Source organism: Sapajus apella, unplaced genomic scaffold, assembly GCF_009761245.1.
Source record: "Sapajus apella isolate SASKATOON/1434 unplaced genomic scaffold, GSC_monkey_1.0 scaffold28, whole genome shotgun sequence".
Lineage (NCBI taxonomy): Eukaryota > Metazoa > Chordata > Mammalia > Primates > Cebidae > Sapajus > Sapajus apella.
Window position 1 is genome coordinate 11,685,905 of NW_022436968.1, and position 26,911 is coordinate 11,712,815.

Genomic DNA, 26,911 nt, shown 5'->3' on the forward strand with positions numbered 1-26,911 from the left:
CAGGGATGCAAGGCTGGTTCAACATACGCAAGTGTATAAACGTAAATCACCACATAAACAGAACCAAAGACAAAAACCACATGACTATCTCAATTGATGCAGATAAGGCCTTTGAAAAATTCAACAGCCCTTTATGCTAAAAACCCTCAATAAGCTAGGTATTGACAGAACGTATCTCAAAATAATAAAAGCTATTTACGACAAACCAACAGCCACTATCATACCGAATGGGCAAAAACTGGAAGCATTCCCCTTGATATCTGGCACTAGACAAGGATGTCCTGTCTCACCACGCCTATTCAATATAGTACTAGAAGTTCTAGCCAGAGCAATCAGGCAAGAAAAAGAAATAAAGGGCATTCAAATAGGAAAGGAGGAAGTCAAATTGTCTCTATTTGCAGACGACATGATTGTATATCTAGAAGACCCCATCGTCTCAGCCCCAAATCTCCTGAAACTGATAAGCAAGTTCAGCAAAGTCTCAGCATACAAAATCAATGTGCAAAAATCACATGCATTCCTATACACCAATAACAGACTTAAAGAGAGCCAAATCAAGAACGAACTTCCAATCACAATTGCCACAAAGAGAATAAAATACCTAGGAATACAACTAACAAGGAACGTAAAGGACCTCTTCAAGGAGAACTACAAGCCACTGCTCAATGAAATAAGAGAGGACACAAACAGATGGAGAAACATTCCATGTTCGTCGTTAGGAAGAATCAATATCGCGAAAATGGCATACTGCCCAAAGTAATTTACAGATTCAATGCTATCCCCATCAAGCTACCAATGACCTTCTTCACAGAACTGGACAAAATCACCTTAAACTTCATATGGAACCAAAAGAGAGTCTGCATAGCCCAGTCAATTCTAAGCAAAAAGAACAAAGCGGGAAGGATCACACTACTGGACTTCAAACTATACTACAAGGCTACAGTAATCAAAACAGCATGGTGCTGGTACCAAAATAGAGATATAGACCAATGGAACAGAACAGAGGTCTCGGAGCCAACACAACATATCTACAACCATCTGATCTTTGACAAACCTGACAAAAACAAGCAATGGGGAAAGGATTCCCTGTTTAATAAATGGTGTTGGGAAAACTGGCTAGCCATGTGCAGAAAGCAGAAACTGGACCCCTTCCTGACACCTTACACTAAAATTAACTCCAGATGGATTAAAGACTTAAACATAAGACCTAACACCATAAAAACCCTAGAAGAAAATCTAGGCAAAACCATTCAGGACATAGGCGTAGGCAAGGACTTCATGACCAAAACACCAAAAGCATTGACGACAAAAGCCAAAATAGACAAATGGGACCTAATCAAACTCCACAGCTTCTGCACAGCAAAAGAAACAGCCATTAGAGTGAATCAGCAGCCAACAGAATGGGAAAAATGTTTGCAGTTTACTTATCTGACAAAGGGCTGATATCCAGAATTTACAAAGAATTAAAACAGATTTACAAGAAAAAAACTAACAAGCCCATTCAAAAGTGGGCAAAGGATATGAACAGACACTTTATAAAAGAAGACATACATGAGGCCAACAAACATATGAAAAAATGTTCATCATCACTGGTCATCAGAGAAATGCAAATCAAAACAACATTGAGATACCATCTCACGCCAGTTAGAATGGCTATCATTAAAAAATCTGGAGACAACAGATGCTGGAGAGGATGTGGAGAAATAGGAACACTTTTACACTGTTGGTGGGAGTGTAAATTAGTTCAATCATTGTGGAAGACAGTGTGGCGATTCCTCAAGGACCTAGAAATAGAAATTCCATTTGACCCATCAATCTCATTACTGGGTATATATCCAAAGGATTACAAATCGTTCTACTATAAGGACACATGCACACGAATGTTCATTGCAGCACAGTTTACAATAGCAAAGACCTGGAACCAACCCAAATGCCCATTGATGATAGACTGGACAGGGAAAATGTGGCACATATACATCATGGAATATTATGCAGCCATCAAAAACGTTGAGTTTGTGTCCTTTGTAGGGACATGGATGAACCTAAAAACCATTATTCTCAGTAAACTGACAGAAGAGCAGAAGATCAAACACCGCATGTTCTCACTCATAGGCGGGTGTTGAACAATGAGAACACATGGACACAGGGAGGGGAGCACTACACACTGGGGTCAGTTGAGGGGAAATAGGGGAGGGACGGTGGGGGCTGGGGAGCTGGGGAGAGATGGCAAGGGGAGAGATGCCAGATGTAGGTGATGGGGAGGAAGGCAGCAAATCACACTGCCACGTGTGTACCTATGCAACAATCTTCCATGTTCATCACATGTACCCCAAAACCTAAAATGCAATAAAATAAATAAATGGGAAAAAAAAAAAAGAAGAATGAGGACATGTCTATATTTTCTAAGGGGCATATCTTCAAGATATATTGCTTAATGAAAAAAGCAAAAGGCACAACAGTGTGTACAGTTAGTGTCATTTGGGTTATTAATTAAAAATATACATATATACATATGTATTATTTAATGTTTGTATTACTTTTTACTTAGAAATACTTTAAAACTTCCAAAAAGTTGTACAAGTAAAAACATTATAAACAACACTTATATACATATTACCCAGATTCACTCATTATTGTCATTTTACCCCATTTGCTTTGTCATTTGAATATATAGCTTTGATATCTCTGGAGGCTACCTTAAGATACTTGTAACAGTGGTTGCCTCCAGAGAGAGAACTGAGTGGCTGGAGGCAGGGGGAAAATGATTACTTTTTACTCTATGCCCTTGAGAATCTTTTGAATTTTGTATTATTTACAAAAAAAGAAATTAAAAATTATACAAGCATCTCTGAAGAAAAAAAAAAAAAAAAGAAAAGCAAGTTAGTTGCTTCCTATATACAATGGCAGTTCAGGCATTGGGTAAACACAGCCATTCCAAATGGGAGAAATTGGCCAAACCAAAGGAGCAAAGTTTGAAATCTAGCAGGGCCATCAAATCTTAAAGCTCCAAAATGATTTCCTTTGATTCCATGTCTCACATCCAGGTCACACCTATGCAAGAAATGGGCTCCCACGGTCTTGGGCAGCTCTGCCCCTGTGGCTTTGCCGAGTAGAGATCCCTTCCTGGTTGCTTTCATGGGCTGTCATTGAGTGTCTGCAGCTTTTCCAGGTACATTGTGCAAGCTGTCATTGGATCTACCATTCAGGGATCTGGAGGACAGTGGCCCTCTTCTGACAGATCCACTAGGCAGTGCCCCAGTACAGACTCTGTGTGGGGGCTCTGACCCCACATTTTCCTTCCACACTGCCCTAGCAGAGGTTCTCCATGAGAGCGCTGCCCTACAGCAAACTTTTGACTGAACATCCAGGTATTTTCACATATCTTCTGAAATCTAGGTGGAGGTTCTGAAATCTAGGTGGAGGTTCCCAGACCTCGATTCTTGACTTCTCTGCACCTGCAGGCTCAACACCATGTGGAAGCTGCCAAGGCTTGGGGCTTGCACCCAATGAAGCCATGGCCCAAGCTGTACCTTGGCCCCCTTTAGTCATGGCTGGAGCGGCACACAGCACAGGGACACTGGGCCTGGCCCACAAAAACATTTTTACCTCCTAGGCATCTGGACCAGTGATGAGAGGGGCTGCCTTGAAGACCTCTGACATGCCCTGGAGACATTTTCCCCATTGTCTTGGGGATTAACATTCAGCATCTTGTTACTTATGCAAATTTCTGAAGCTGGCTGGAACGTTCCCTCAGAAAATGGGATTTTATTTTCTATCAAGTGCCAGGCTAAAAATTTTTGAACTTTTATGCTCTGGTTCCCTTACAAAACTGAATGCCTTTAACAACACCCAAGTCATATTTTGAAGGCTTTGCTGCTTAGAAATTTCTTCTGTCAGATACCCTAAATCATCTTTCTCAAGTTCAAAGTTCCACAAATCTCTAGGGCAGGGGCAAAATGCCACCAGTCTCTTTGCTAAAACATACCAAGAGTCACCTTTGCTTCAGTTCTCAATAAGTTCCTCATCTCCATCTGAGACCACCTAAACCTGGACCTTATTGTTCATATCACTATCAGCATTTTTGTGAAAGCCATTCAACAAGTCTCTAGGAAGTTCCAAACTTTCCCACATTTTCCTGTCTTCTGAGGAAACTATTCCAATCTCTGCCCATTATCCAGTTCCAAAATTGCTTCCACATTTTTAGGTATCTTTTCAGCAATGACCCACTCTACTGGTACAAATTTACTGTATTAATTCGTTTTCACACTGCTGATAAAAACATACCTGAGACTGGGCAATTTACAAAAGAAAGAGGTTTATTGAACTCTAGAACAATACTTCTTCTTTTGTAAGTTGAGAATTCAATAAACCTCTTTCTTTTATACATTGCCCAGTCTGAGGTATGTCTTTGGAACTTACATACTTCTTTTGTAAATCCTTTTGTAAACTGCCTAGTCTCAGGTATGCCTTTGGAACTTACATTTCCATGTGGCGAGGGAGGCCTCACAATCATGGCGGAAGGTGAAAGCCACATCTCACATGACTGGAGACAAGAGAAGAAAGCTTGTGCAGGGAAACTGCCCTTTTTAAAATCATCAGAACTTATGAGACTCATTCACTACCATGAGAACAGCATGGAGAAGACCTGCCCCCATTATTCAATTACCTCCTAGCTGATCCCTCCCATAACACATGGGAATTCAAGATGACATTTGGATAGGGACACAGCCAAACCATATCAGCCGCCAATTGGATCAATGGGTTCAGCCTCCACTCCGTCTGCCTAGCAGAAAAAAACATGAGCACTCTCTAGTAGATGATACATTCAGCTGGATAAGCCACAATTCTTGTAACCAATGTCTAACATCAAATCAAAATTATTAGGTGTGTCAAAAAATGTTACCATAAGAATGAAAACCAAGAGGAAAATGGTCAAAAAAGTTGATTCATTGGTGATCCAAATATTCCTTTAGCGGGCAAGGATTTTAAAAGAACTATGAATAACAGGTTCAAAGAATGAGAGGAAATGATGAATAAACCATATTAAATTGGGAGGTTTTATCATAAATTAGAATCTATAAAATAATTGAATGAAAATTCTGGCATTAGAGATACATTTGGGCCAAGCAAGGTGGCTCACACCTATGATCCCAGCACTTTGGGAGGCCAAGTCAGATGGATCACTTGAGGTCAGGTGTTTGAGACCAGCCTGGCCAACATAGTTAAACGCCGTCTCTACTAAAGGTACAAAAAATTAGCTGCATGTAGTTGAGTGAGCCTGTAACCCCAGCTTTTCAGGTAGCTGAGACAGTAGAATTGCTTGAACCCAGGAGGTGGAAGCTTCAGTGAGCCAAAATCACACCACTGTACTCCAACCTGGGCAACAGAGTAAGACTCTGTCTCAAAAAATTTTATATATACATCTGATATTAGAATGTAATAGCTAGGTTAATAATAGGTTAGAAATAGCAGAAAACACAATTGAAAACACAATTGTTCATCTGGAAAACAGACCAGTTTCTGAACAGAAATACAGAGAGATAAAGAAAATGAAAAATTAAGGAAAGATCATTAGAGACATGTGAGATGTAAGGGAAAGGTGTCATGCAGTGTGTCAGTAGAGCACAGGAGATGAGGATAGAAACCATGAGGAGAATAAATATTTGAAAAGAAAATGACCAAAAACTCTCCACTGATGAAAGACGCAGCAATCCAGATTTAAGAAATCCACAACAAGTATAGCCACAAGTAGGATAAATACAAAACTATATTTAGACATATAACAAAAAATCAGCTGAAAACCGAAGTCTGTAATGTGTCTGCCTGCTTTTAAGATTTTCCTGTATGATTTAACTTGTAACAACTTTTAAGCCAATAATTTTCAACAAAACATCTCTGGAAAAGTTACAATACATTGCAAAAATATACGTTTTTAGTACAGCAACATTTCCCCTCAAAACCACACAGTATTACTTTTTTAGGAATGCTGTAGCAAAACATGAGCAAGGTGGCTTAAAACTACAGATATTTATTGTCTCAGTTCTGGAGACTAGAACTCCTAAATCAAGATACCAGCAAGGCGACTCTCCCACTGAAATCTGTAGAGGAAAACCCTTCTTTGCTTCTTCTAGCTTCTGGTGTTTGATTGCAGTTCTTGGCATTCCTTGGCTTGCAGATGCATCATTCTAGTTTCTGCCACTATCATCCTGTGCCCATCTTTTTCCTGTCTCTCTCTCCTTCTCTCCTTCCCTCCTTCCTTTTTATATTCAGTGAGTCGAGACCTACTTCCTTCCTTTCCTCCTCCCTCCTCCTCCTCCCTTCTCCCCTTCCCTCTTCCTCCTCCTCCCTCCTCCTCCTCCTCCTCCTTCTTCTTACTAGTATTATTGTATTAGAGGCCACCCTACTCTAGCATGATTTCATCTTAATTTAACTAACTATATCTACAAAGACCCTATTTCCAAATAAGTTCATATTTGAAGTCTCAGGAGTAGATTCTCAACATATCTTCTTGGAAGACACAAGTCAACCTCATAACACCTACTAAATAATTATGGTGATAGATCAACAAAACTTCATGCAAAGACACACTCAACAACTTATTTAATATAGCAGTTTCTAGTTAGAAAATAGTATATGTTACAAATATAAATTGCACACCAGGTTTAGATAATTTACATTGTTTCCCATATTTATATCAGATGAAAAGGATGGAGAAGTAGCATTTTCAATAATTCTTCTTTTCCCAACCTTTATTTTATGTTCAAGGGGTACATGTGTAGGTTTGTTAAATGGGTAACTTGCATGCACAGGGGTTTGGTGTACAGATAGTTTTGTCATCCAGATAATGACAACATAATACCCAATAGGAAGTTCTATGAAAGTAGAATTTCCTGCCATTTTTTCAATCTGTTTCATGTTTGTGCCATGTTTGTGTGTTTGAAGCTCTCTCATGTTTAATCATAATTTAATGTTAAAGGTGTTGTTGTGGCTATAAATTTCTATTGGGTGTAATCTTAATGTTAGTCAAACAACAGCCCCCCAAAAGTTGAAAAATTGGTGACCATAATGCTGTAGAAAGAATGACTCTGTTGCACACCTCCTTTACCAATGGGTACCTACTATTAAGTCTTCTGTTCTTTTGATGAGCAAAATCAACCATCATTTATTACATTGATAGCACTTATTTACTTTCAATATTTGGGTTAGGGTAATTATAATCTATTTTCTTTGTTCACTCCAATTTATTTGGGTATCTTTGGTTGAGGTGGATCACATAACATTTCTTATTAAATTAATAAAAATTTTCCATTTAATGCCTCTTCACCTAAGGTCAGGATTTTCAAGAAGGATTAAAATTAAATGAAAGGTGTAAATTCAAAGGAATAACAATAATGCTAAACGAAACCTCTCAATAGAAATGAAAAGCCAAAAACAATAAAAAGACTTCCTTAAAGTGCTAAAAGGAAATAACTGTCAACTTCTAATATTAAAAATATTCAAAAATAAAGATGAAACAAAGACATTATTCAAATACATAAAAACTTAGAAAATTTATAGCCATCAAAGTTTCATATTAAAAAAAGTTCCAAAAGAATATCTTTAGGAAACGGGAAAATATCACCAAAATGCTAGAAGAAACGAAGAGCAGTATATAAATGAATGGGTACATATTTGTGTAAGTATAAATGAATATTAATTTGATAATAATATTAAAATCTTCTTGGATTGAAAGATGTATAATTAAGATACACAGGAACACACCATAAAAAGGAGTGAAGGGGTAAATGTAGCATGATAAGACTCCAGTATTACCACGGAAGTGGTTGAATTAATAATTGCTAATAGACCATAATAAGTAGAGGATGCATGTTATAATCTATCTTATCAGGAACACTAAAAAGATAGAGAAAGAAGGCAGGATTCCATCAAGATGGATGACTAGATGCACCCAGGTGGAACAGCTGCCACCAAGCCACTGGGAAAACAAACACACTCCTCACAGATCTTCAGAGGGAAGGCACTAAGAGTGGATGGAGGGAAAACACAGAGCTAAGCAGAAGGGGAAAGAAGTTGGGAACCCTATGTAGGGATACCATGCACCAGGACTCATTTTGGGCTCCCAGTGATTCTGGGAGAACAGATGAGTTAAATTGGTGAGATGCTTCTAGCCGTGGGCCTCTGGAATTCCAGCAGGAGGAGATGCCTCAACCACCACAGACATTTGAGTTGGCAAGGAGAACTGCTTAGAGAAGTGGTAGGGGCAGCACACCAGCTGATGTGGTGCCCAGACAGTTTGGTGAGGAGTGTCTGTAGCAGAGCACAATCAGGGATTCTCATACCACTAGGTTGGACTTGCTCCCATAGAAGACTTCAGCCCTGGAGGAACTGTCAGACCTGAACTCTGCAGGGCAGTCTTGCCTATGAGATGTGGCCAGTCTAATCTGAGCACCCCTCAGTCTGCTGGCATCTCCTAGGGCCCTAGCCTAGCAGCCCTGCTTGTGGTGCAGCCCCCAGGTACCTCCTACGGGCCTTCATCATAGCTCCTGCACTGGCAGACCAGCGAAGAGCTCCAGCAGGGCTGTCCCCATGGGCATGCACCAATCCACTGAATCCCCACCACCACCACTTCAGGTTTCCCTGGCCCATGACCACCCCCCATATTACTTTGCCACTGCATGTATGCATGGGCAGTTTTTGCCTTCCCTGACCCACTAGCACGTGTGTGCACATGGACCCTGTCCTGCCACTGCTGCTGACAGGAGTGTACTTTACACTTCCTACTCTGCTGTACTACCATTGTAATCAGAGCCTTGGCTGACACAGAACCTGCTAAACCCAACCCACCAGCACCACACCCTTGCACAAACACTGCAGCTGGAGTGAAATGAGGCATGGAAAACAGTGGACTATCTCCCACTCTGAGTGGTTAGCCCTGAGTGAACATGCACAGAGGGCGCATTCAGACCTGCACCTGCCAGCACCCTGCCCCCATACTAAAACCATAACCAATGCAACCACCCACGCAGTCACCAGCAGGCCCCTCAACACATACACACACACACAACTGCAAGCTGTGCTGCCTCTGCAGCTGCTGTGAATGCCCACATGGAGGCAGGCACCGCAGTACCTACTAGCACATTGCCAGAGCCAATGAGCATGCCCCTTGCCATACTGCTGCTGCTAGCACATGCAAAGGAAGATGGATTTTGCTGCCACTGCCCTGCAAAACACTGGTTGGACCACCCATTGGACAGACTAGTAGTCTGGAAGCATCTCAACACCCCCCAGTATAGTGCTTCTAACCTCAAGGACCCACAGAACAAAGTTGGAGTCTGATACAAGTGTCCCAGAGTTAGAGCATGCAGTCCAGAAGTCCTGAACTGAGCCTTGACCCCTAAAATCTTCCAGAAATGAATCAAGTAAACTGAACCCACCTTATACCACAATCAAACCCTCAAGGGCATCCAACTGGATGAAAGAAAAAAACCCATCCAAAAAACAGTACCTTCACAGATTTAAGGAACATCAACCCATCAACCCACAAAGAAAAGAAAGAAGCAGTGTGAAAACTCTGACAATTCAAAAAGACAGAGTGCCTTCATTCCTCCAAACAACCACGCTACCTCTCCAGCTAGGGTTCTGATCAAGGCTGAGATGGCTGAAATGACAGAAAGAGAATTCAGAATATGGAAAGGAATGAAGATCATTGAGAGGCAGGAGTACGTCGAAACCCAATCCTTGGAAGCTAAGAATCACAGTAAAATGATACAGGAGCTGACGGAACGAATAGTCAATATAGAAAAGAACGTAACTGACCTCATAGAGCTGAGAAACAAACTAAAAGAATTTCATAATGCAATTGCAAGTATTAGTTGCAAAATAGACTAAACTGAAGTACGAATCTCAGAGCTTGAAGACTGCCTTTCTGAAATATGATAGTCAGACAAAAATAGAGGAAAATTAAGACTGAAAATGAATGAACAAAACCTCTGAGAAATATAGAATTATATAGCAACCAAATCTATGACTCATTGGTGTCCCTAAAAGAGATGTGGAGAATGGAACCAACTTGGAAAACATATTTCAGGATATCATCCATGAGAACTTCCCCTACCTAGCTAGAGAAGCCAACTTTCCAACTCAGGAAATGTAGAGAATTCCAGTAAGATACCTCAAAAGACCATTCCCAAGACACATAATCATCAGATTCTCCAAGGTCGAAATGAAATTTAAAAATGTTAAAGACAACTAGAGAGAAAGGTCAGGTCACCTACAAAAGGGAGATATCAGACTAAAAGCAGATATCCCAGCAAAAACACTACAAGCCAGAAGAAATTGGGGGCCAACATTCAAAATTCTTAAAGAAAAGACATTCCAACACAGAATTTTATATCCAGCCAAACTAAGCTTCATAAGTGAAGGAAAAATAAGATCCTTCTAAGAAAAGCAAAAGCTAAGGGAATTTGTCACCACCAGTCTACCTTAAAAGACCTCCTAAAGGATACACTAAATATGTGAAGGAAAGACCATTGCCAGCTACTACAAAACACACTTGAGTACCAAGGTCAGTTCCACTATAAAGCAACCACACAAACAAGTCTGCTAATATTATGATGACAGGATCAAATCTACACAAATTAATACTAACCTTAGATGTACACAGGCCAAATGCCCCAATTAAAAGGCACATAGTGGCAAGCTGGATAAAGCAACAAGACTCCATGGTATACTGTCTTAAAGAGACCCATCTCACATGCAATGACATCCATAGGTCCAAAATAAAGGGATGGAGAAAAATATACCAAGCAAATGGAAAACAGAAGAAATGCAAGGGTTGCAATCCTAGTTTCAGACAAAACAGACTTTAAACCAACAAAGAACAAAAAAAGACAAAGGACATTATATAGAAATAAAGGGTTCAGTTCAACAAGATCTAAGTATCCAAAATACATAGGTACCCAACACAGGAGCTACAGAGTTACAGTCACCAAAACAGCATGGTACTGTTAAAAATAAATAAATAAATAAAACATTAGATACAGAAACCAATGGAACAGAATAGAGAACTCAGAAATAAGGCAACACATCTACAGCCATCTGATTGTCAACAAAGCTGACAAAAACAAGCAATGAGGAAAGGACTACCTATTCAATAAATGGTGCTGGGATAACTGGCTAGCCATATGCAGAAGGTTGAAACTGGACCCCTTCCTTATTTCACATACAAAAATCAACTCAAGATGAACTAGCAACTTCAATACAAAACCCAAAACTATAAACAGCTTGGAAGACAACATAGGCAGTAACATTCTGGACATTAGAACTGGCAAAGATTTCATGATGACACCAAAAAGTAAGTGCAACAAAAGCAAAAATTGACAAATGGGATCTCATTAAACCAACAAGCTCTTTCACAGCAAAAGAAACAATGAACAGAGTAAAAAGACAGCATGCTGAATGGGAGAAAATTTTTGCTATTCTATGCATCTGACAAATGTTTAATATCCAGCATCAATTTACATGCAAGATAAAGCCATTGAAAAGTGAACAAAGGACATGAACGCCTTTCAAATGAACACATACTTGTGGCTAACAGGCATACTAAAAAAAATGCTCAACATCACTGGTCATTAGAGCAATGCAAATCAAAACTACAATGAAATACTGTCTCAGACCAGTCAGAATGGCTATCATTAAAAAGTCAAAAAATAACAGATGCTGGTGAGGTTGCACAGAAAAGGGAATGTTTATACACTGTTGGTGGGACTATGAATTTGTTCATCCATGTGGAAGGCAGTGTGGGGATTTCTCAAAGAGCTAAAAACAGTACTATTCAGCCCACCAATCTCATTACTGGGTGTATAACCAGAGGAATGTAAATCATTCTACCATAAAGACGCAAGTACCTGTATATTCATTGCAGCATAGCAAAGACATGGAATCAACCTAAATGCTCATCAATGGTAGACTGACTAAAGAAAATGTGGTACACATACTCCATGAAATACTATGCAGCCATAAAAAAGAATGATATCATGTCTTTTGCAGGAACATGGATGGAGCTAAAAGCCATTATCCTTAGCAAAGTAACTCAGGAACAGAAAACCAAATATCATATGTTCTCACTTATAACTGACAGCTAAATGGTGAGAACACATGGACTAATACAGGGAAATAACAGACACTAGGGTCTTCATGATGGTGAAGAGCGGGAGGAGGGAGAGGATCAGGAGAAATAATTAATGAGTACCAGGCTTAGTATCATGGTGAGGAAATAATCTGTGCAAAAAACCCATGACATAGGTTTATCTATATAACAAACCTATAAATGTGTCCCTGAACTTAAAATAAAAGTTATTTATTTTTAATAAAAAAATTAAAAAGAAATGCAAAACTAACCAGTTACCAAATGCAAAACTAACCAGAAACAATTAAAAGAAATTATATATATATGTATATTTATATGTGTGTATATATATGTACAGATCCTGTACAGATACATAAGTATTCAATTAATGGTTATTGTTAGTAGTGGCATTATTAATATTCTAATGGTCATTGTTATTATTAAAATCAATAATTTTAATAATAACAGTCTTTGGCACCTTATAAAGCCACAATTATGTGAACAAAATTACCTTGATATCTTGAATGATTATTACAACCCTCAAAATAGGTACTCTAGTTCACAGAGGTGTGACTAACCATATTATATAATGCTATTTATAAGTCTCACAGTGCGCTAGTTTTTGTATTATTCTCATGGGCTATTCAGTTTAATAGGACTAAGAAGGAAATTTTTTTTTAAGTTTCACTGTGTTTGTCAAAATGTTTATTTCTCCCAAGAGTTTGTCAGGGTGCGGGGAGTAATGGTTGGGAAAGCAGGGACCCATACATTTCTATGGAAGTCTTATCAACTAAATGAAAGTTCATAGCAGATGAAATCATGTACACTTCTTATACTGCTTCATTATCACTCCAAATCACAAATTTTACTGTTGGTTAATTGGTAAACTGAGATCACAAAGCACCATGAAACACAGGTGGTATTCCAGAGCTTCCTTGTGATACAACTGTTGAGTCGGCTTCAATTTGAATTGTACTGGTAGCATTTGAAAACTAAATGTAAGATGACTTTCAAGTAGCTGTTCAATAATGAATGATGTGGTATAGCCACAAGGATAGAGTAATTAATATTTAAGAGTGACAGGCTCACCTCCCTGGGAAGGGAGCATAAAGTTCAGCATGACAAGCGGCTATATAAAAACATTACTCTTGCAGCAAAATCCAGAAGCTAAATTCTAGTAAAAATCCATAAACAACTGATTTGTCAAATAATTACTGTATTTCCTTTATTTAGTACACAAAGTAATTTTGGGTCTACAGTGTTTTGTAAAGGGATACATTCACTCCCCTGTTCTTATACCACATCCACTTCTACACATTTTCCTGCTACTTACAACCCCACCCAAAGATTGGGGAAGAGTCACTAATTGGTTGAGTAGGGAGGGGTCCAATGACTGAGGGTTCTCTAATCTGATGAGTCAGGGCCCAGGACATGAACTCGGTCATGGTTTGCTAGAGGTTGAGGTTACTGGGACTTCAAGTCAGCACTCTGAAAGATGGCTGTCTCTTCTATTTTCTGTCCCAAACTTTAACTATTTTTCCCACCTCCTCTACATTCTCAACTGTGTCATCAGTTAGGGAAGAGTCATCACTGAATACAAAGACATTCTTTTCCCCAAAGGCTTGTTTTAGTGTCCCAAATTTAGACTTACAGATGGAATGCCTCTAGCTATGTGCTCCAACTCAGTTTACCAGAGGGCCCTGCAATAGAGACTATGGGAAATTCCTAATATGGGTAGTAATAAACTTATACCTTTATTGCCAGGTTTTTTCTTGTGCATAGTACCCACTTTTAAAAACTGTAAGGAGGGATAGATTATCATAATACACTTTTCAGCTACAGTCCTGTCATCGTTCTAGCCATAACTAAAAAAAATCATTATAAATAACACAATCTTTTAAGATACAAAATCTACCTAGATATATTAATAGTAGTTCCAATTTTATATATGCAGATATGACACATGTATGCAAATATTTTATATCCTACAAACATATGAGTATGACACGAAGAAAACTTGGAAGTCTAGGCTCTCTATAAGTTCACATTATTAATCAAAGTTTAAAGTGAGCTCTGTAACATTATATAGAATTATAGAACTGTAACTACATTAATTGGGTCTCTTTTGGTTGTAAGTGATGGAACACCAACACAAGCTGGCTTAAGTTTAAAAAAAAAATTATTGACACAGAGATAAAATGTACAAGGGTAGAACTGGCTCAAGGGCTTGGCAATTCAATTACTCAAAGAATGACATTATGATCTGTCTTCAACTCTCAGTTCCTCTTTTTTCTGAGTTGCCTTCTTCATCGGACATGTTTTCCACACAAGATGGCCACAGCAAGTTCTACTTAGAAACCACAGTGCACTGAGATGGTCCCTTTCCTAACACTTACAGCAGAAGTCCCATGGCTGCTTCTCATAGGCCCAGTTTAAATCATGTATCTAACTCTGAAACAATCCCTGTTAGATATTTGGATCTTGGTCTTGAATGCGACCCTAAACCACATGGGTTAAGGGTTTGAGAAAAATTGATTTCCTTTGAAAAGTCAGAATACAATTAGCAGGAAAAGAAATGGGTTGGGCAAGAGAAAAAATAAACAAAATGTCTAAGTATTTTCCATAAAAATGTCCCTATGCGGGAGAAATTTTGTTTAATGAAATCTTTGGACTTGATAATGAAACACCTGTATAAACCCATATTTCAACGTTTTTCTCTAAATGTAAGAAATCCAATTTCACAACATTCAAAATTACCCAGAGTATAATTATCTTATAAGCCAGTGTGCTCATCCATGCAGTGATTCTTTCCCTTCCTCCCCAACTTCTTACTACCATTTAAACTGTCTCTTTTGATGGCTCCAATTTGATGGAGATACGTATTTATCATAAATTCAAGTTTGAGACAAGCACAAAGGGAGAAACATAGTCTGCACATTCTATATAATTTATTCATGATTATAGACATTAGAAGTTTAAAATTAGAAATTACCTAATGTACCACTACTCTCTATGTTGCAGAAAGATTTTTAAATGTGCCTTAAAATAGATCATTACTTTAAAAAATATTCACACATCAAAACTCTTCATAGCTTCCCCAGTTTGGCTATATAAATGATATAGAATGTAGGACTTTCATTATTTCATACTAGTTATTAACTTATTGATTTGTTATGGGTATAATCCATTGGACTGAACAAAGATTATAGATGGCATATCAGAGCTTCACTTTGGGTACTGCATGAAATTAAAGAACAAAACCATTATGAATCATATATTCTGCCTTCATTATAAAGAAAAATAGGACAGGTATTAAGACCTATACCAAGTTACTAAACATGAAGCATTCCTCTTTCTCTCCCTTTCGTCCATGACAGACATCACCGATTGATCATTGCAGTTCTCACACCCTTATCAAAATAGCACTCCAAGTAGCCACTACAAAACAATGGAAGCACTGAAAAATAAAACTGTTTATCAATTTTGTGCTTAGAATGTTTATTTAATCAACCAAGAATTGAAAAATTACCTTTTGCTAATAGTCCTGTATGGATTATTTTCTTCCAGTCCTGGATCTTTTGAGTTTGACTTTCTTGGAATTACACCTATCTACATTTTTAGGTACAAGCAATGTTAATAACTACCTAAGAAACCAGAGTTATTGAAACATTACATGAATCCCTGCTCAATGCTATCCAGAGAGCAATCTGAAGCAGCCAGGAACATTATTCATTAGCATTCTGGCTTCTTACCTCTGGCCATGGTCGTTGGAATACTTCAAGCTTCTCTGTCAGAGTGAGCTCCCGGGAGTCTGCAAGGAACACAGAGAGCTCAGGAATTGTCCCTTGCCTTGCAGAAGCTCAGACACAGACTCCAAAGATTTTCCTATTCTCCAGAATTTCCTCAGTGCAAAAGCCTTCCTCGTGTCAGTTTCCCAGATAAAAAGTATTTTCTTAAACAAACATTTATTTAACTAACTCAGTTTAATGTTTTTGAAATAAATGAAAAGACCTGCTTTTTGAGATTTCAATCCATTTGTTTCTGTTTTAAGGGTCCCACTGGTTGCCTTGATAAAAGAACATGGCAATGAATAAATTAATAAAGAATTACAGGAGAGAGGATCCAAGATGGCCAAAGAGGAATAGCTCTGGATTGCAGTTCCCAGCAAAAACGCAGAGGGTGAGTGATCACCACATTTCCAAACAAATTTTTACTGCCCACAGACCAGGAGATTCCCAGGCAGAAAGGCACCATGAGTCTCCAGCGTGGCTATCTCAGCTGGCACAGCGGGTCTCTGCACAAAACTCACACAAATCCTCACACCTTTTCAACTGCTGAATGGAATGCCTGAGAGACAGAGTCGCCCATTCAACTGAAAAAAAAGGAGATGAAACAGGGAGCCAGGGGATCTGGCTGGCTGGTCCCACCCCCACAAAGACCAGCAATCTGAAATACTATGGATTGAGAGTTTCACAGCAAGCACAGTTGGAACCTGGATGGTCCAGTTCTGTAGGGGGAAGGGCGTCCGCCATTACCAAGGCAGTCCACCACTACTGAGGCATTCTGCCATTACCGAGACAGTTCGCCATTACCGAGGCAGTCCTCTATTACCAAGGCAGTCTGCCATTACAGAGACACTCCGCCATTACTGGGGCAGACCACCATTACTGAGGCAGACCACCATTACTGAGGCAGTTCTAACTATAGCCCTACAAAGAAAACTGCAAGGAAGTTCACACAGCAGCTGGGCAGAGCCCATGGCAGCTCAGCAATGCCTCTGCTGGCAGACTGTGACTAGGCTACCTCCTCGCTGGGCAGAGCATCTCTGAAAACAAGGCAGCAGAATGACAGGACTTATAAATAAAACCCCACCTTCCCGGGACTGAGCACCTGGGGAAAAAAAATGGTGGTTATGAGTTCCACTGCAGCAGACTTAAATGTACGTGCCCAGCAGCTCTGAACAGAACAACAGAGCTCACAGCTCAGCACTTAAGCTCCTATAAGGGATAGACTGTCTCCTCAAGCAGCTCCCCAACCCCCATATATCCAAAGAGACAACTTATAAAGAAAAGCTCAGGCTGACATCTGGCGAGTATCCTTCTGGGACAAAGATAACAGAAGAAGAAACTGGCAGCAACCCTTACTGTTCTGCAGCTGCTGCAGGTGATCCCCAGGCAAGCAGCATCTGGAGTGAACCTCCAGCTGTCCTATAGCAGGGGGGCCTGACTGTTAGAAGGAAAACTAAGAAACAGAAAGAAATAACTTCATCAGCAACAAAAAGGGCGTCAACTCAGAGACCCCAACTGAAAGTCACCAAGCACAAAGACCACAGGTAGATAAATCCACAAAGATGGGAAGAAAACAGCTCAAAAAGGATGAAAATACCCAAAACCGGAATGCCTCTCCTCCTCCAAGGGATCACAGCTCCTCACCAGCCTGGGAACAAAACTGGATGGAGAATGAATCTGATGAGTTGACAGAAACAGGCTTCAGAAGGCGGGTAATAACAAACTTCTCTGAGCTAAAAGGTTATGTTCTAACCCAATGCAAAGAAACTAAGAACCTTGAAAAAGGTTTGACAAAATGCTAACGAGAATAAACAGCTTAGAGAGGAATATAAATGAATTGATGGAGCTGAAAAACACAACACAAGAACTTTGCAAAGCATACACAGTTTCAATAGCTGAATCAATCAAGCAGAAGAAAGTATATCAGAGATTGAAGATAGACTCAGTGAAATAAAATGAGAAGGCAAGATTAGAGAAAAAGGAGTAAAAAGAAATGAACAAAGCCTCCAAGAAATATTGGATTATGTGAAAGACCTAATCTATGTTTGATAGATGTACCTGAATGTGATGGAGAGAATGAATTCAAGCTGGAAAATACTCTTCAGGATATTATCCAGGAGAGCTTCCCCAATCTAGAAAGGCAGGCCAACATTCAATTTGAGGAAATACAGAAAACCCCACAAAGATATTCCTCAATAAGAGTAATCCCAAGGTACATAATCATCAGATTCACCAGGGTTGAAATGAAGAAAAAATGCTAAGGGCAGCCAGAGAGAAAGGTCAGGCTACCCACAAAAGGAAGCCCATCAGACTCACAGCAGAACTCTCAGCAGAAACCCTACAAGCCTGAAGAGAGTGGGGGCCAATATTCAACATCCTTAAAGAAAAGAACTTGCAACCCAGAATTTCATATCCAGCCAAACTAAGCATGATAAATGAAGGAGAAATAAAATCGTTTATGAACAAGCAATTGCTCAGAGACTTCATTAGTCTCTTCATCATCTTCTCATGCCTGCTTTACAAGAGCTCCTGAAAGAAGCACTAAACATAGAAAGGAACAACCCGTACCAGCCACCCCAAAAACATACCAAATGGTAAAGAACATCAACACAATGAAGAATCTGCATCAACTAATGGGCAAAACAACCAGCTAGCATCAAAATGGCAGGATCAAATACACACATAACAATATTAACCTTAAATGTAAATGGGCTAAATGCCCCAATCAAAAGATGCAGACTGGAAAATTGGATAAAAACTCAAAACTCATCCGTGTGCTGTACCCAGGAAACCCATCTCACATGCAAGGATAAACATAGGCTCAAAATAAAGGGATGGAGGAAGATCTAAAAAGCAAATGGAGAGGAAAAAAAAAGGAGGAGTTGTAATCCTAGTCTCTGATAAAATAGACTTTAAACCAACAAAGATCAAAAGGACAAAGAAGGACATTATATAATGGTAAAAGGATCAAAGCAACAAGAAGAGATAACAATCCTAAATATATACACACGCAATACAGGAGCACCCAGATACATAAAGCAAGTTCTTAATGACCTACAAAGAGACTTAGACTCCCATACAATAATAGTGGGAGACTTTAACACTCCACTGTCAATATTAGACAGATCAATGAGACAAAAACTAACAAGGATAGCCAGGACTTGAATGCAGATCTGGAAAAAGCAAACCTAACAGACATTTACATAACTCTCCACCCCAAATCCACAGAATATACATTCTTCTCAGCACCACATCACATCTACTCTAAAATTGACCATATAATTGGAAGTAAATCACTCCTTAGCAAATGCAAAAGAACGGAAATCATAACAGTCTCTCAGATCACAATGCAATCAAATTAGAACTCAGGATTAAGAAACTAACTCAGAACCACCTAGCTTCATAGAAACTGAACAACTGGCTCTTGAATGTTGACTGGATAAACAATGAAATGAAGGCAGAAATAAAGATTTTCTTTGAAACCAATGAGAACGAAGACACAACATACCAGAATCTCTGGGACACATTTAAAGCAGTGTCTAGAGGAAAATTTATAGCAATAACTGCCCACATGAGAAGCAAGGAAAGATCTAAAGTCTACACCCTATCATCAAAATTGAACGAGCTAGAGAAGCAAGATCGAAAACACTCAAAAGCTAGCAGAAGACAAGAAATAACTAAGATCAGAGCAGAATTGAAGGAGATAGAGACATAAAACACCTTCAAAAAATCAATAAATCCAGAAGCTGGTTTACAGTAGCACTGTTTACAATAGCAAAGACTTGGAACCAACCCAAATGCCCATCGATGATAAACTGGACAGGGAAAATGTGGCATATATACACCATGGAATACTCTGCAGCCATAAAAAACAATGAGTTCGTGTCCTTTGGAGGGACATGGATGATCCTAGAAACCTTCATTCTCAGCAAACTGACACAGGACCAGAGAATCAAGCACCACATGTTCTCACTCATAGGTGGGTGTTGAACAATGAGAACACATGGACACAGGGAGGGGAGCATCACACACTGAGGTCTGTGGCAGAGGGGGGACTAGGGGAGGGACAGTGGCAGGGTAGGGAGTTGGGGAGAGATAACATGGGGAGAAAGGCCAGATATAGGTGATGGGGATGGAGGCAGCAAACCACATTGCCATGTATGTACCTATGCAACAATCCTGCATATTCTTTACCTGTACCCCAGAACCTAAAATGCAATTATATATATATATATATATATATATATATATAAAAGAATTAGAACAATGTGATTATTCTGATACAATTTTGCTTACCCATGGGATGACCATGTGGCTTTGCCATAATGTACTGTGCATCTGGGCAGAAGTCTACTTGGGGATTTTGCTTGAATTATACCCTCCCTCATTTTGTGGAAGCAAATGCACAGAAACAAGCTTTTCAGGCCCAAGGTGTAGGAAAGCATTCCAGCAATGACATAACCATTGGTTTCGGCATTGTTTCTAGGAGAAGCAAATCTATGAAATGAATTGTTATTAAACTTACAAGATGCAATAAGAAATATATCTCATCAAGCAATGTGACATCTCTCATTTTATACAATAGTTTTTTTAGGCCAAGCAGTTTCTAACAACAACATAGATCATATGTTGTAAATGTCTGTTATAAAAATTATATGTGTGTTTCCATAGGGAAGAGTCCACCAAATGATGGAATTGATCAATTTTTATGGGAAAGCAGTTACAATTATAGATATACCCCATGGCATGCGCTATGCCTACTCCCAGGGATAGACCTGCCTAGCAGTTCATTTTTCTATTGCAGCACTTTTCTTATTCCAGATCTTCTTTTCACAGCCAGACAAAATACTATCTCCATTCCCTCAAAATCATATGAATCCTGGACAAGCCTGGAGATTTTCTGACTCAAGATTCCTCGATATGGTGCCCTTAGATACTTTCTGTCAAAGCATGTATAGTATCTAATAGCTTGAGGTTGTCAAATTAATTTAAACTGGAAAGGTGAAAAGGGCAGTCTCAACAGAAGCTTCTGAATTACCAATCTATCAGCAGGCACTTTCAGCCTGAAATATTATTAGCTCTGTAGGTTTGAGGGTGTGTATATTTAAATGGCTATATTTCATCTAGGGAATTCCCTGTCAGAAGAAAATATTACAATTTCAACTTCTGATTTGACATTAAACTGAAAAACATTTCTCAGCAAAGTTAATTTTTATTATGCCTAAAAAGGTATTATTAATGTATATTGTCTTAGTGCACAAAAACTTAGGGATACACCCACAATTTTATCACTTACTAATAGTCTCTGCCTTGTTTAAAATAATTTCTAGGGCAGGCACAGTGGTTCATGCCTATAATCCCAATATTTTGGGAGACTAAAGTGGGAGGATTACTTGAGGCCAGGAGATCAAGACCCACCTAGGGAATACATCAAGACTGTTTCTTTACAAAAAATACAAAAATTAGCCAGGTTTGGTGGTGTGTACCTGCAGTCCCAGCTACTTGGGAGGCTGAGGCAAAAGAATTGCTTGAGCATCATTTTTCTATTGCTCTCCAGCCTAGGCCACAGGGAAAACCCTGTCTCAAATAATTATCTAAATAAATAAATAAAATTCTATAAAATAAATTTGATGTCATTATGCAAACTTAAGTGAACAAATCAAATCAAATTTCATAGTTAATATATCATTATATTAGTTTAGATAAAATCATAGATTCTCCCATATAATATATGCAACATTGCCAATTAACTGTCCAGGTCTTATCTTCAGCTTGTTGTATGTGTAAGCTAACATGCTAGCTACTGTGAATAATATAATCAATGTATAAGATGTCCTCAAGCAGATAAGAGATAAACTCCAAAATTACAACATAGGGGTCAAAACTGATAAGAACCACCAGAGAGAAACAAAGGAATTTCCATGTGAGTTTAAAGAAGAGAGAAAATACTTCTATTTGAAGGAATCAGAAAAGAATAGCAGTACTGGCCTTGAAAGATGAGTAGATTTTAAGCAGTGAAAATTTTAATAAGAGAGAAGATAATTCCAGGGGAAGAAAAGAATGAGCAGTAGAGAAGTTGTAAAATGTTGGAGAACTGGTGAGAAGCCTAGTTTGTCTGCAAAATAGAGTGCAAGAAGAAAGTTAATGAACATAGTGGGTTGGGCCAGGACACAGAATTGTAAATTAAGGGATTCTCAAATTATTTGGTGACAATGGGGAACTGTTGAAGCTAATACGCAAAAAGGTATTTAAGGATTATGCTTTTAAATTAATCAAATAAAATTGAAGATTCTCCTAGCTTGCTCAGAGACAAGCTAGGAGAACATTACAATAATCAGATGTGAGGTAATACAGGTCCAGATTAATGCCAAGAGGACTGGTATTAGACTGTAGGTTTCCCCGAAAAAAGCCAAGCTCCATGGTGATATGAGCCATACTGTTCTTGTGTATGGCAAACAATACACAAATACACATGCAATAAATATTTGTTGAGTGAATGCAGTGGAATTGAGGATACTACAGAGATATGCTGGCAAACTTATGAAATTGATTAGCAATGGAAGAAAAATGGGGGTAATTAAGGTTTGGAGATATTAAGAGTAATTTCATAATAAAAAATTTAGGAGAGAGTTTGGGGATGTTGCATTGAGTTATTCATTCAGTAAATATATTTGAGCACCTACTATATACAAGTTTATATAGAATTTTGAAGACACTGAGAAGGTGCTAAGACAGGCATTCAAATGAAGATAAATAGCAGGCTGTTTGTTCTTTTTCTGAGGTGAAAATTATGATGTGATAAAAGCTAAAATGAATTAATATTACTCATAAGAAACTCAAAGCTTACTGGTTTAATCAAATACGATAACTCTATCTTAACATCCACATTCTAAACACCAACAAAATTGAATTTTCACTAACTATAATTAATATTGATAAAGTTGATGGAAATAAATATCACAATTCTCAAAAATTGTAATTGTTCTAAGTAAATGAGATTTTCAAAATTTTTCAAGTTTTCAATGTCTCTTCAAAAAATGAAAGCTTTATGAACATTTTTGCATGTATACAATTTTTCTTGTAAAATATTTGCCATTAATTTCTAACAAATTTAAGGAAAAGTCAAGTAATTGGTATTCAGTTACCCATCAAAATAATGTAGTTGGAGACCAGAGTAATTTTTGTGAATGTTCCATTTGTAAAGTCAAAGGCATACCTAATGTTCTCTGTGCCTCCCTTCATTTTTAGGGGGTGGAACAAAGTTTAAGGAGCAAACAAATAACCTAAAATATATATAATCTACAGATGCCACATACACGTTTGTGATTCTACTGTCTCTTTCAGCCACCTCCTTGGCATTTGTAGGTATTCAAGAATGTGTGTGTGTGTGTGTGTGTGTGTGTGTGTGTGTGTGTGTGCAATTTGTCTTCTTTCTTTCTAAATAGTTAGCATTTTATGGCAAGGACCACATTCTTTGTGTCCATTCTAATTCCCATCACAACTCATAAACATCCATACCTAGTGGTTACTAAATTAGTTATTGTGAATGACTAACTTCTAATGATTCTATTTATCTTTTTTATTAGAGATATTGGAAGAACACTCCGTTTTAATCTATAACATAAAACTGTCCATTTAATCTAAAGAGCCAAAAGAGAGCTTCTAAATGTGGGTTTGTTGAGTAATAACAGCATTTTTGCCTTCTAAGGTATTTGTTTCTCTGCTGGTTCATTTCTGAAAATAAATAGCTGTTTCCATATTTTATCGAAAGTAGAACATGCATAATTGGATGCAATAAGCAACATCTATCCTTAAAATGTACCAAGTCTATATGGCATATGCAGAGTATAATGAAAAAACTAGAATTCTCTTTTTGTACTAGGGCATGGTAAAGTAAAATAATTATGTTTCACATCTCATGGAGAACTTTGACAGAAAATTTTTTATTCTCAGGTAATTTAAATATATGACAATAAGTTTTACATACATGAATCAACATGAGAATAATTCCTTAATTATATCTAGTATAGATAATGCCAAAATGAATATATTTTGAGAGACCAACTGTGAAAGGAAATAAAATGAAAATGTTACAAAAACAGTCCACAAGGGTGTAAATAGTTTAGCAGGCTATCCTTGAGTGAAGAGATGAAATATTTCTTTAGCAAATGGGTAGCACTCTGGGAAAGTATTTGAGTTCTGCCTTGGGTAAAGTGAGCCACTATGTTTGCAAGAACTAAAATACGGTGTCTAGGGGACTTCCATTATAAAACCAACACTAGCACAGGCACCCACACCCTAGTTTTCAGCTCCATCACAGTGATAATAACCCCATAAAACTGTCTCTGCACCACTGCAACTGTTTCAAAGATATTGTGGGTATTTAAACTGACTGTGCAGAAAAGAATGCTTAATACGTTTGGGGTTTCTGGCCATTTTAAAAGTACTCACAGATTACAATAGAACTTTTTATTTTGCAGCATTAATTGACACAAGAATAGCTTCATGGGGTGACTTTTAAGCTTTATTTGGGAAAATGATATAACAAAATGTTTTCACCTCATTTGTTCTCCATTTCTGGCTAATGTGATGTTGCATTAAATCTTTCCTAGGGCCTGGAGTCTGGCTGTGGTCGACTTTAATTTTCTAGCTGTAAATTTGAAAGAAAAAGTAGAAACAGAATTTTTTTAAATAAAAATACAGCATTGAGTTTAGTAAACATGCCCTGGACCATTTCTCCTTATAATTTATCACTCCTTGAACAAATGTTTATTGAGTCCCAACTCTACGCCAAGTCCTATTTTAGTTACTGGAAATATAGAAATGAGAAAACAAAACACTATCTTCCCTAATTGAATTTACATTCTACTAGAATACAAAAGATAAACCAGTAAACAAATACATTAAACATAATTTCAATTTGTGCTTTGTGCTATGAAGAAACTAAAGAGTGTACCATGAAAAAGTGACAGATGGGGTGGGGTGTGACTTTAGATTATGCAGTTATTTCTAAGCATGATGGGAAGATATCAGGATATTTTTCAGCAGAAAAGTAACAGCGAAATTATATTTTTTAAAGATCTCTTGGGTTTTTTAATAGAAATTAGATTGTTATGGGATAAAAACAGAAGCAGGGTGGCCAGTTACAAAGTTATTGTAGCAGCCCAGGAGAGCAATGATGGCATGCGGGTCTAGTGGAGAACTGGGATGAAGAGCATCAAAAATACATTTGAGATATATTTTGGTGTAGGGCATACAGGACTTGACAATGGATTGTGTATATGGAGGTGAAGTAAAAAGAAGAATAAAGAAAACCTCTTAATGCACTGATGTAATATGGAGTTATTAGTGATGGTGAAAAGACTGGAAAAAAGTAGACTTGAGGAAAAAAGCCACAATTCTCTTATGGCCCTTGTATTGGTGTAGGATAAATTAGGCTATGGTAATAATCACAAAATTTCAGTGACTTAACCTAACGAAGGCTTAATTCCCACTCATCCTGCCTAGTCAGCACAGATAAACAGAGAATGGCTCTCCACACCATGCCTCAGAGGCCCAGGATGATAGAGGCTCCACCACATCGTATGTATATATAGTCACAAACTTCCTTGGTTTCCAGAGGAAGAGAGAGAGAGACTGGAGGATCATGTATGGGCTTTTTACTTTTACATGTTTAATTGTATACATTTAAGCAATAGCATGGGCTTTCTACCACAAAACACCTGGGTTCGCATTTTATTGGCCAAAACTACTCACATGTACTCATCTAGCTTTAAGAGGACTAGAAAATGTAGAGGAAAAAATGGAATATTTATTTTGTTTTCTGTCTTTTCTATAGACTTGTGTGCTCTATGCCAATTGGTCATACTTAGTTGTTGTTTTCCTTTGATACCACATATAAGTTATTGAGATTTTAGCCAGTCAGCAAAAGTGATTTCTTTTCAAGCCAATCACCAAGAATGAATTAATTAAAACAATCATACATTATCTCATATATTTCACTGGCTGTAGTTTCCAGAACAGTAAATAAGTTTATCCATCAAGGCCTCAACCAAAAGAGATAGCACACTCACCTTAGAATAATTCAAGGATGGCTTATTTACAAAGGCTCTCTCTCTCTCTCTTTTTTTTTTTTTTTTTTTTTTTTTGAGATGGAGTTTTGCTCTTGTTGCCCAGGCTCAAGTCTCAGCCTCCTGAGTAGCTGGGATTACAGGCACATGCCACCACACCCAGCTAATTTTGTATTTTTACTAGAAACAGGGTTTCTCCATGTTGGCCAGGCTGGTCTCAAATTCCTGACCTCAGGTGATCCACCAGCCTCTGCCTCCCAAAGTGCTGAGGTTACAGCGCCCAGCTGAGCCTTCACCTCTGCCCACTATGGAGATGTGGGTGAGTGTCAGAGAGCCACAAGGAATATAGTACAGGAATCCGGGTTAGCAAACCAGAATTTTTACAACTCCAAGGCCCAAAGAGATCAGAGGAAGAAGCATTTATTGGAACCACAAAGGAGGGAGTGATATTGAGGAAGAAACCTTGAGAGGAACGTTATCTTCAATCAAAGGAAACCTCACACAAAGGAACAAGTAAATAAATAACCTGACCTCACTCGTTGCCTCCCATCTCGTGATAGTGCTCCTAGGAGCCAAATCCAAAGGGAAGCCAGCAGAGAGGGGAGACCATTAGGCTATTCAGATCACCTCCGAGGGTAGAAAACAGGGTAAAGATTTGTGGAGAATAGAACAACTTCTATGTATTTGGGATACATAGAAGATATCTGACACACAGAAATTTCTACCTGAGATTTTCTTATGACTCAGTGTATATAGTAGAAAAATCACTCTATGTGGAATCCTGGAATCCTCCATATGAATTCTGTCTTTTCCAAATGACTGTCTAAAAATTATATACTCTATCCAGAAGATATTTTAAAAGAAAATTCTCAATTCAAAGAAAACTTTGAGGTTTTAAGTGTCTATTACATAAAAAGTTGTTGAAG